The sequence below is a fragment of the Ictidomys tridecemlineatus genome, chromosome 8 (assembly GCF_052094955.1).
Source record: "Ictidomys tridecemlineatus isolate mIctTri1 chromosome 8, mIctTri1.hap1, whole genome shotgun sequence".
NCBI classification, from domain to species: Eukaryota; Metazoa; Chordata; class Mammalia; order Rodentia; family Sciuridae; genus Ictidomys; species Ictidomys tridecemlineatus.
In genome coordinates, this window is record NC_135484.1 from 33,541,752 (window position 1) to 33,552,610 (window position 10,859).

Genomic DNA, 10,859 nt, shown 5'->3' on the forward strand with positions numbered 1-10,859 from the left:
ATATGCCACATTTTTTTTTTTTATCCATTCATCTACTGACGGGCATCTAGGTTGGCTCCACAGTTTAGCTATTGTGAATCGTGTTGCTATAAACATTGATGTAGCTGTGTCCCTGTAATATGCTGTTTTTAAGTCTTTTGGGTATAGTCGGAGGAGAGGAGCTGGGTCAAATGGTGGTTCCATTCCCAGATTTCCAAGGAATCTCCATAATGCTTTCCATATTGGCTGCACCAATTTGCAGTCCCACCAGCAATGTATGAGTGTACTTTTGCCCCACGTCCTCTCTAACACTTATTGTTGTTTGTCTTCATAATAGCTGCCATTCTGACTGGAGTGAGATGATATTTTTTTCTGATTTCTCTGATTGCTAGAAATTATGAGCATTTTTTCATATATTTGTTGATGGATTGTATATCCTCTTCTGAGAAGTGTCTGTTTAGGTCCTTGGCCCATTTGCTTATTGGGTTTTTTTTTTTTTTTTTTTTGGTGCTTAGCTTTTTGAGTTCTTTATATAGCCTAAATATTAGTGCACTATCTGATGTATGAGGGGTAAAAATTTGCTCCCAGGATGTAGGCTCTTGGTTCACCTCACAGATTGTTACTTTTGCTGTGAAGAAACTTTTTAGTTTGATTCCATCCCATTTATTGATTCTTGGTTTTAATTATTGGGCTATAGGAGTCTTATTAAGGAAGTTGGGGCCCAATCCCACATGATGAAGATTAGGGGCTACTTTTTATTCTATAAGATGTAGAGTCTCTGGTTGTATCCTGCTACAAATAGGATGAGGTTGGGGTATTTTTTCAATAAGAAGATGATACCACTAAGTCTTAACTAGTTTTGTTACAATTGCTGCCAAACACAAGAACTTGTTCAGGAAAAATAACAAAAATGAATAAGCAACTTATGATCATTATAGATTTGCATAGAGCCTAAAGTAATTTGGCCAGACCAGATTTAACTAGTGCTATCCACTCCATTTAATGTTTAATAAAGGTGATTATGACGAAGGCTGATAATTAGAGATCATCTTACTTCACTGTGTCCTTCTTTTCTGATTTCTTTTATCCTGGATGAATCTCTTAGCGTTATTATTTTTTTTTTTTTTTGGTATTGTTGCTTTTCAAATAATCCCAGTAAAATTTGGTTTTGTTTTTCTTTTTCTTTTTTGGTCTTGGGAGTTGAACCCAGGCACTTTAACAGTGAGCTATATCTCCAGCCCCCCCCCCTTTTTTTTTAATTTTGCAGTGGGGCCTTACATTAAGTCCTGGCTAAGTTGCTAAGGCTGGCCTCCATCTCATGATCCTCCTACCTCAGTCTCTGGAGTTGCTGGATTTATAGGCCCTGACCCAGTGAAGTTTGAAGGATAGGTATATCAGGTAGGTCTACAGAGTTCCCTGGTTGTGTTAATGAGTCCATTTGTGCTTTGGTGAATGGTATTATAGTCCATTAGTAACTATTGAATTATCTATAAGAGAGGGTAAAGGAGGCCCATAGGCCACCAAACATTAGAACATAAAAATTAAGCTATCAAACCATTAATAAATTAAGTTCTATCCTCCTATCTTGAAAAAAATCTTAATAAAATTTTAAACACATTTGAAACATGCCTTTTTCATGACTGAAAGAATAATATTTCAAGAAAATGGAATTCTATTATTGATGTACAAGTTTTGGTGCTTTGTTGATTGGGCTGGTGATGTTTGAGTGAGCAACAATAGGGAGACATTTGATAATTCATAAATTATTATATGATTATTCCATACAGTTGATTTTTCTTGAATTTATTTCATAGAAAAATCACTAATTGGTATTGATAAAATCAGGATTTTCTCACAATTTGTGTTTTATTAATACTATGTACAAATTGTATCATTGTAGTGCTTTGTCTCTTTTTAATTAATTTACGTTTAAAGAGACTGCTCAACTGAGAAATAGAAAATGAAAATGTTAATAAAATTCATAAGATGTATATTTGAAGTGCTGGGAATATAGCTTAGCATTCTTGAGGCCCTGGGTTCAACCTTTTTAAAAAAAGAAAGAAAAAGCATTTTGGGGATTAAACCAAAATATTACAAAGTTTAAACGTGACTACAGAAAATTTAAGATGTATTTCATTTTCATTATATAAAGATCTAGACTTATGCAGCCATTTTTACTCTCTCTTATAATATCTACCCTTATGTAAAATTTCAGGGACTTCATTTCACTTGTTCAAGTTATGTATTTAACAAAAATAATTTCACTCATTGTCATTTTTTTGGCCAGTAATTAAGTCCACATCTAATAAAAATTCTGATGCCTTATTTACAAATTTTATGTCATATCAGTGTAAATCTCACTTTTGTTTCCAGTTTTTAAAAACTTAGGAGGCTGTCTCTTCGAATATTTTCTCTTTTCCTCTTTTCCATATTTTTTTTTATTTTTGGTGCATTACAGTTGTACATAATGGTGAAATTCATTATTACATATTCATACATGCACTCTGAACATTATCTATTTCCATATGCTTTCAACTCCCCCCGCCCTGAATCCTACCTTTGCATTTCTGTTTTTAATTTGAACTCCTTCTTATAAACCTGAATGATTAAGAACTAAAATGCAAATGCATTCCAAGTGAACCTATTTTGATTATATGTTCATTAAACATGTAAATTAAAACTTTGTTTTCAGAAAAGTCATGTTCCGAAATTTTCAAAAGGATACATAAAAAGCTGAAGTGCAAAATAAAATTATAATGATTAATAGAACTTTTAGTATAAAATCATATAAAGGAATCTGAAATTATTTTAGGTAAAATCTATTAAATCTCATTAAATACTTTCATCAAAACAAAATTATTTGCAAGTCCAGTTCTCAGTGTCTATTTATAATGTTAACTAGATTATGCTTTGTTCATGTTATATCTAGACTTAAATATAAAGATACATGAACTACGTAAGAGAAATATAAACTGTATATTGCCAATGTTCTCTCGGTGCCATGTGCAATCATGAATCTGAAATACCAGGAAAGCAAGAATGTGGACACTTGACACCACTGGGAAGGGATACTTTGTTATGAAAGAATCTTTTCTGAGAGGAAAGATTTAAGAAGTTGATTAATTTGTCTTTTCCATTTGCTAAGTGCTTCTATATCTGAAATCCTCCCTGCCTTCAGAAGCAGAGTCAGTTAAACACATGCAAACCTTGACACCACTTACTGGTAGTCTGCGATTGTTTAGAGAACATAGGAGGAAAGGAGATGTTCAGTGTTTCTCTAAAAGATTGGAAAGTGCCACTCCCAAGGGCAGACATGGAGGATCATGGGTTCTGCTATGTCAGCACCAAGTCACAAATGACAGAAGTGCCCATGTGCCCATGCATCCTTTCACAGAGTTGGTGAATATGAGGACTGGGACAGGGACCTTTATTGCCATAGTCCTGTGGTGATGGTTGGGATCCTGGGTCCACCATGTGACCTATCCCTGAATGAGTCCTGAGGCCTTCCTTAGGACTGCTGTCCCTAGAGGTATACTAAAGACATCATGCAGAGATTTTGAGCCCAGACTCGATGACCAGCAAAGTCTTCCAGGCCTGAAGAATTTTTTTGTGGGACATCATAAGCTATTATTTCTGCATGTAAGACATTATCAATTTTATTTTTCATGTAAGAAACTATTAATTTTATTTCTTCACACGTAGGGCTTTTCACAAAATCTCTTCATCCTGGAATGAATTTTGTTAGTGTGTTTCTTTCAAGAAACAAATTAATTTCATCTTTTTTATGCTAGGTATTAGGAAAAAAATCAAAAAGAAAAATGTCAGTTGAATTATACAAGCAACAATACAGATAGGATACATTAACCCAGGATCCACATCATGTTAATTTATTTTATTTATCAGCATTATTGACATTGTATTTTCCTTTTTGAATGGTGTCTCTTCTTTCATTTTTTTTTTTTTATTACTGGGGCTTGAACTCAGGGGCACTCAACCATTGAGCCACATCCCCAGCCCTATTTTTATTTAGAGACAGGGTCTTACCGTTGCTGAAGCAGGCTTTGAACTTGAGATCTTCCTGCCTCAGCCTCTCAAGCCACTGGGATTGTAGGTATGTACCACTGTGCCCAGCTCCCGTTTCATTCTAAATATTGGTGATTTGGGGGTTTTCTTTTCTTTCTAACCAATATTTCTAGAGGTACACCAATTTTATTGTTCATTTTAAAAAATCAACTATTTGTTTCATTGATTTTCTGTATAGTTTTTCCTTATTTTTATTTTATATTTCTATTTTTATCTCCATTATGTCCTTACATCTACTTACTTGAGGTTTAATATGTTCTTCTCTTTCTAGTTTAAGGTGGAAGTTTAGAAAATTATTTGAAACTTTCTACTCTAAGCTAATAATATATTTTCCTCTAAGCAATACTTTAGCTGAATTCCATACATCTTGATAAGTTGTCCTTAATTTTCACTGCTTAAAATATTTTCTAGTTTTCCTTGTCATTTGTTCTTTGCTTAATGGATTGTAAGTATTTTAGAAGTGCATTTTTAAATGTTTCTAATGTCTTTTGGTTATTTATTCCTTTAATAACGTCTTGGTGGTCATACACCATTGACACATTTTTAATCTGTTTGGATTTATTAAAATTTGTTATGTGACTCAGAATTTGGGTTATCTTGGTAAGTGTCTCATGTACCCTTGAAAAGAATTTGTGTTCTCCTATTTGTTGAGTGTAGTGTTTTGTTGAATAGTGGGTGAGGTTGGCTGATAGTATTATTCAAGTACTCTGTACCCACCTTGGCAATGGGTTTTATCAATGTTGAGAGAGGAATAGAGTTGTGGTTTTGTCTCTTCAAGTTCTATCAGGTTTTTTGGTATGTATTTTGAAGGTCTGTTTAGATGAATATATCATATAAATTTTGTATTGTCTTGTTGCAGATATATTTAACATTTTCATCAGGAAGTTATTGTCTTTTTCCCTGATATATTCTGTGCTATGAAATTTACCTCCCCTAATAAAACCTTTCTTTTGAACAATGTTATCTCAGTATTTTCCTATCATTTTACCTTTCACACACTGTGTCTTTTTTGTTTGTATTTTATGTGGATTTTTCTTGTAGACAGAATTGTGCTTTTTTATTAAAATAATCTTTAATCTTTAATGGATGTTAGGTCATTCATGTTTAAAGAAATTATCAATAGATTGGTTTAAATTTACCATCTTGCCATTTGTTTCTATTTGTCTTATCTGATCTTTATTCCTTTTTAAATTTTTTTATCTCTTCTTGAATCAATTTAAATTTTCAAGATTTCATTTTATTTCCTCTAATGACTTGTTAAATAAAAATATTTTAAAATATTATAGGCATGCACCACTACACCTAGGGCTGCTGTCCCTAGAGGTATACTAACGACATCAGGCAGATATTTTGAGCCCAGAATCAATGACCAGCCAAGTCTTGCATGCACCAAGTGTGGTGGTGCACGCCTATAATCCCAGAGACTTAAGAGGCCAGCCAGGGCAATTTAGTAAGACCCATCTCCAAATAAAAAATAAAAAAGGGCTGAGGATATAGTTCAGTGGTGACTCTGGGTTCAATTTAGTGACCCTGGGTTCAATCTCCAGTACAAAAAATATTTTAAATAAAACATCTGTTGTAGGGTTTATGATTTAAATATTTAAGCTATCCCAGTCTATCTTTAAATGATAATTTACCATCATGTACTCCGTTTCCCCTTTTCAGCCTTTGTCCTACTGTTGTCATGTATTTTACTTCTACAAAAGGTAGTATTATCCTCACAGTGTTTTATTGTTTTGCATTAGATCATCAATTATCTTTCATATATTTTCACGTGGAAAAGCATATTTCATGTTCATCTATATTTTTACAAATTCTGGTATTCTTCATTCCTTTGTATAGATTCAAATTTTTGTCTGTTATCATGCTCCTTTTAGGCAAAGAACTCCCTTCAGTGTTTCTTAAAGTGCAGGCCTGCTGTCGATAAGTTGCTTTTGTCTAAAAAAAAAAAAAAAAAATTGTTTTGTCTTCATTTTTTGAAGTTAAAAATTCTAAAGTGAGTATATCATTTTTTCCCTACATTTATAAAAAAGTCCCGTTTTTATTCTGTTCTACATCGTTTTAGACAAGAAGTATGAAAAAATTCTAATCATCAGTCCTCTGTATACAATACATCTTTTGTTCCTTGGATCTTTTAAAACGTTTATAATTATCACCTTCTAAAAAAATATAACAAATCATGCTGTAATTTTAAGTTTTTTTTCTTATTCTATTAGGAGTTTGTTGAACTTGGATTTGTGGATTCATAATTTTCTTCAAATTTGGAAATTTGTTTTTTTGTCTTGCCTCCCATATTCTGAAACCCTAATTATGTATATGTTAGAATAGAGATGCTATTCCACATGTCATTGTGTCTTTTTTATGTTGTTTCTCTTTGTGTATTTCATTTTGAATAGTTTCTGTTGCTAGGTCTTCAAGTTCACTAACTTTTTATTTGGGGAGGGGGTGTAGGTTGTTCACTCATGTATTTTTCATTTCATGTATTTTGTTTTCCAATTCTTTATGTTCAGGTTTTTCTTTTTTTACTTTCAATCTGTCTCCTAATCATGATTCTATTTCTTTTTACATATTTGAACATAGGCACCATTTTCATTATAGCTATTTTAATATAATTTTCTGTGAATTCCATCACCTGTTTCAAGTGTTGTTTCTTTTCATGATTATAGGTTACACTTCTTCATATCTGGTAGGTTTTGATGAAATGCTAAGTGTTGTGAATGTTATGCTGTTGTTACATTTCATTGCATTTTAAGACTAGTTATTTTCTGGATGGCAGTCAGGTTTCTTTTGGATTAGCTTATTGTTTTTGAGGTTTGTTTTTAAGCTGTTTTAAATTGGGCCTAGGGTAGTCTTGATGCTAGGACCAGTTTTTCTCAACTTCTAAGGGAAAGCCCTTCAATCTTCCTTTCTAAATAGGATCTCTTTACTCTGGATTAAGAATTCTTGAACAATTCCTGCCTCTCTGAACTCTGAGGACTGTTTTACAAGTCCTCAGTAATTATTCTTGCCTTGAAAGCTGTTTTTGTCTGGCCTTATGGAACATTCACCTCGTGTACAAACACTTTGGTATTCAGGTTAAAACCAAGGGTTCCCTGCTTTGATTTCTGGAGACTTTCTGTGTGTACCTCCCTTCCCTGGGGTAATCTTCCCCATGAGTTTTAGCAGAATCGTCCTGAACTTTAACTTTGATCTCTTCAACTCAAGATCATTACCAAGACTTTTATTTAGCTTCTCCTGCCTCTACCCTAGAGAATTGCCTCTGAGTAGCAAGTGTACATGACAGTGGGTTTAACATCAAACTTCTGCTTCAGAATATACCATCCTGTGCTGCCTATACACCCAATGTTGAAAAATTGCTTTTCCCTGTTATCTAACATGATGAGTATAGTTAATAACAATGTGTTATATTCTTGAATATGTCTACAAAAGTACAGTTCTCAAAATAAAAAATAACTATGTGAGGTAATACATGTTGATTAGCTTGATTTATACCTTTCAAATGAGTGCATATTTTGAAATGTCATGTCATATGACAAATATAAAATTTTTATTTCTCAATTAAAAAAATAGTTTACCTCTATACTTTCAAATTGTTTAGACATTTAGGGCTAGAAGTTGTGGACTGTATAATATAATTCCACATATTTATTTTTCATTTTATTATCGAATTCCTTTGTGTTAATGTTTGAGGGGTATAAGTAGAAAAAAATGTGCTGTATTAAATGATCAAGTTTTAAATATTTTTTGCAGATAATATACCTCTTTGGAAAGTGAAGTGGGAGTATGAAGGTAAGAGAAATGTGTTAGACAGGCCTGTGATTTTCAAGGGAAAGAATCATGCCTAAATTATCTTTTTATTCACAGAATAATGATAAGGTTTGGCATATAATTGACTCTTTAAAGATTGTTGGTCAATGAACAAAGGAAAAAAGAATAGAAGACAAAAAAGAAAGTTGTATACTCAGAATTCCTTTTTGTTCAATTATATAAATATATATTTTAAGATCTTAATATGTACCATCCCATTGCTCTTTAGAAAAATGGCACCCATTTCTATTACCCTTAGCTTCAAATGTATTTGCTCATTTCCATACAGGACTACCAATGTTGTGCTAAATCATTCTTATGTCTCAAAGTACTGATGAAGAACAAATATCCAGAACCATTAATTTTTACACTAGACCTTCAAAATGCTATGATAATATTCTTTCTAGAATTAGGATCCCTAAAATAAAGATTTGGCCTGGGAATAAAAGAAATTTACACAATTATCTCAAGCTTTCCATTTCTGTATTTACTATTGTCTTTAAAAGAGATCAGTTGTGAAAATTCTAGGTTAATACATTATTTATTAACTTACAGTCAGCCTTTTAGTCTTAAACATAACTGTTTTTAAAGGCCCTGTTATATAATTTTGTCCCTATCTGAAGCTATTAAAATGCCTTCAAAATTAACATTAAAATATTTTGATGACTTTGTAAAGATTTAGACAAATTAATGTCTTTTAATAGTCAGTAAAAAGAGTTAACGTTGGGCTGGGGATGTGGCTCAAGTTCAAGCGTGCTCGCCTGGCATGTGTGCGGCCCGAGTTCCATCCTCAGCACCGCATACAAACAAAGATGTGTCTGCTGAAAACTGAAAAATAAATATTAAAAAATTCTCTCTCTCTCTCTTTAAAAAAAAAGAACGTTTTCTGAAAAAACAGGTAGTCTGCGTAAATTGAAAAAATTTCATATAAAAATACAAAGAAATGATGAATAAAAGATAGCAAATATCATTTTAAAATATGTAGTTATGCTCACAAAGAGATGAAAAAATACATGGGACAAAAAATATAAAGGAAACTGAAAACAAAACTATGACTCTATTTTTCAGCTAAGAGAAGTCTTTGATAAACTAGAGACTTGGAAAGTAGCTGAGCATAAGTCCAGGCTGAAATAGTATGTAAGGAATTGGGCTTACAGAAAGATAAAAAATCGAATTTTATATACATATGAAGAATGGTAGACTAAAATTACCTATTCCCAGCAGAGATAGGTAAGGTAACAAGGAAAGCTTTTAGTTACAACCAGGACTCTAGTTGGGGAAAAAAAAAAAAAAAAGACAAACAAAAATCTCTTATAAATTCATAATCATTAGCTTTATCATAAAAGTTTTGGAATTGAATTTCCATTATCTTAATAGTCTAGGATCTATATACCAACAAATTAACATCAATATTTATAGTAGATTAGTTATAATCCTAGGTATTCCAAATTGTATCATATAAGTATTACCTTCATAAAGTCCTGGGAAGATAAACTTGCAATCTAAAATTGTAAAATACAAAAGGAAAAAATTCACCATCAAAAGTTTAGCAGGGAAAAAAGATATGATTAGACCCTATACCCCAAAATAGGATTATTAGGTACAGATTATAAAATAAATATACTGAAATGGCTTAAATTGTAAAAACTAAACACAAAAGAATATGAGAAAGGTATAAATTACTATGACAATTACCAGGTAAAATTTTTAAATTAATTTTTAGAAAATAAATATATGGTCATTACAAATTTATAATTTTATTTTATATTTTTCTTTCTAAGGATTTAACCTATAGTCCAATGTCTGTAAAACATGTGATTCTCCCATTAAGCTATGCCCCCAGCCTTCTATAATTTTAAAATTATTAAATAGATTAAATATAAGATTATGTGAAGAATTAGTGAATTGGTAGATTGTTCTGAGGAATCTATTCTGAAACCAATGCAATAAAAAAAAAAGTAAAAGAAAAATGAATAGGCACGGAAGATTGGATGAGAAAGTTCAACACGTATGTAACTTATATTTCCCAAGAAGACATTAGAATAGTATAGGAGCAAATTTTTTCAGTGATATAGTAGAGAGATTTCTAGAATTTAATGAATTTAAGATTTATTAAGTCAAAACAAGTTATTATCGACATAATAAAACTAACTATGTATTTAGATAAACTAATATATATCAGGAACTGAGAAGATGTTAAGCAATGAAATACAATAGACAAAACAGCATCAATAGTTATGAGAACAAGTGGAATAACATATCTAGAATATTTTAAAAAATAGCTTGAGAGCTAGGTTTTTATACCCATATGGACTATCATTCAGTTCTGAGATCAAAGTTAAGGGCTATTAAGAATAAAGTTTGAGGAAATTGACAGGGTTGCTGAATGAATTTTTAAGGGAAGTACTTCAGGGAGGACAACATTAATTTTAGAAGGGAATGAGATACAAAATAAACAAAACTTTTTCTAAACCTTAAAAACAAGGACTTAAATACATAAAACAATAACAAATATGACTAACTTGCATCTATACAAAGAAGATAATATGAAAGTATAGGACAATATCAGTATGTAAAGTAGGCAGTAGATCAACAGTTAAATCATTTGTAACTAAATAAACAAACTTAAATTTGCTTAGGAGACAGAAAACCAATAATTTTTAAAAGTACTTAATTTTTGTTTTCTTTTTGGTTTATCTGAAGTAAATTCACTCTATTTGCTGTATAGTTCTGAGTTTTAACAAATGCATGCAATTGCATTACCATCAAGACACAGGGATTTCCATTACCCAAAATATCTCATAGCATCCTTTTGTGTTGTAGCCAGTCTCCCCACCCCCATTCTTAACACTGACAACCACTGATCTGTTCACCCTATTGCCTTTTCCAGACAAAATACAACCAAATAGTATGCACTCTTCTCAACCTAGCTTACTTTACTCAACAAGAGCAAATTAAGTCACATGTTGTATACATTAATATTTCAATAT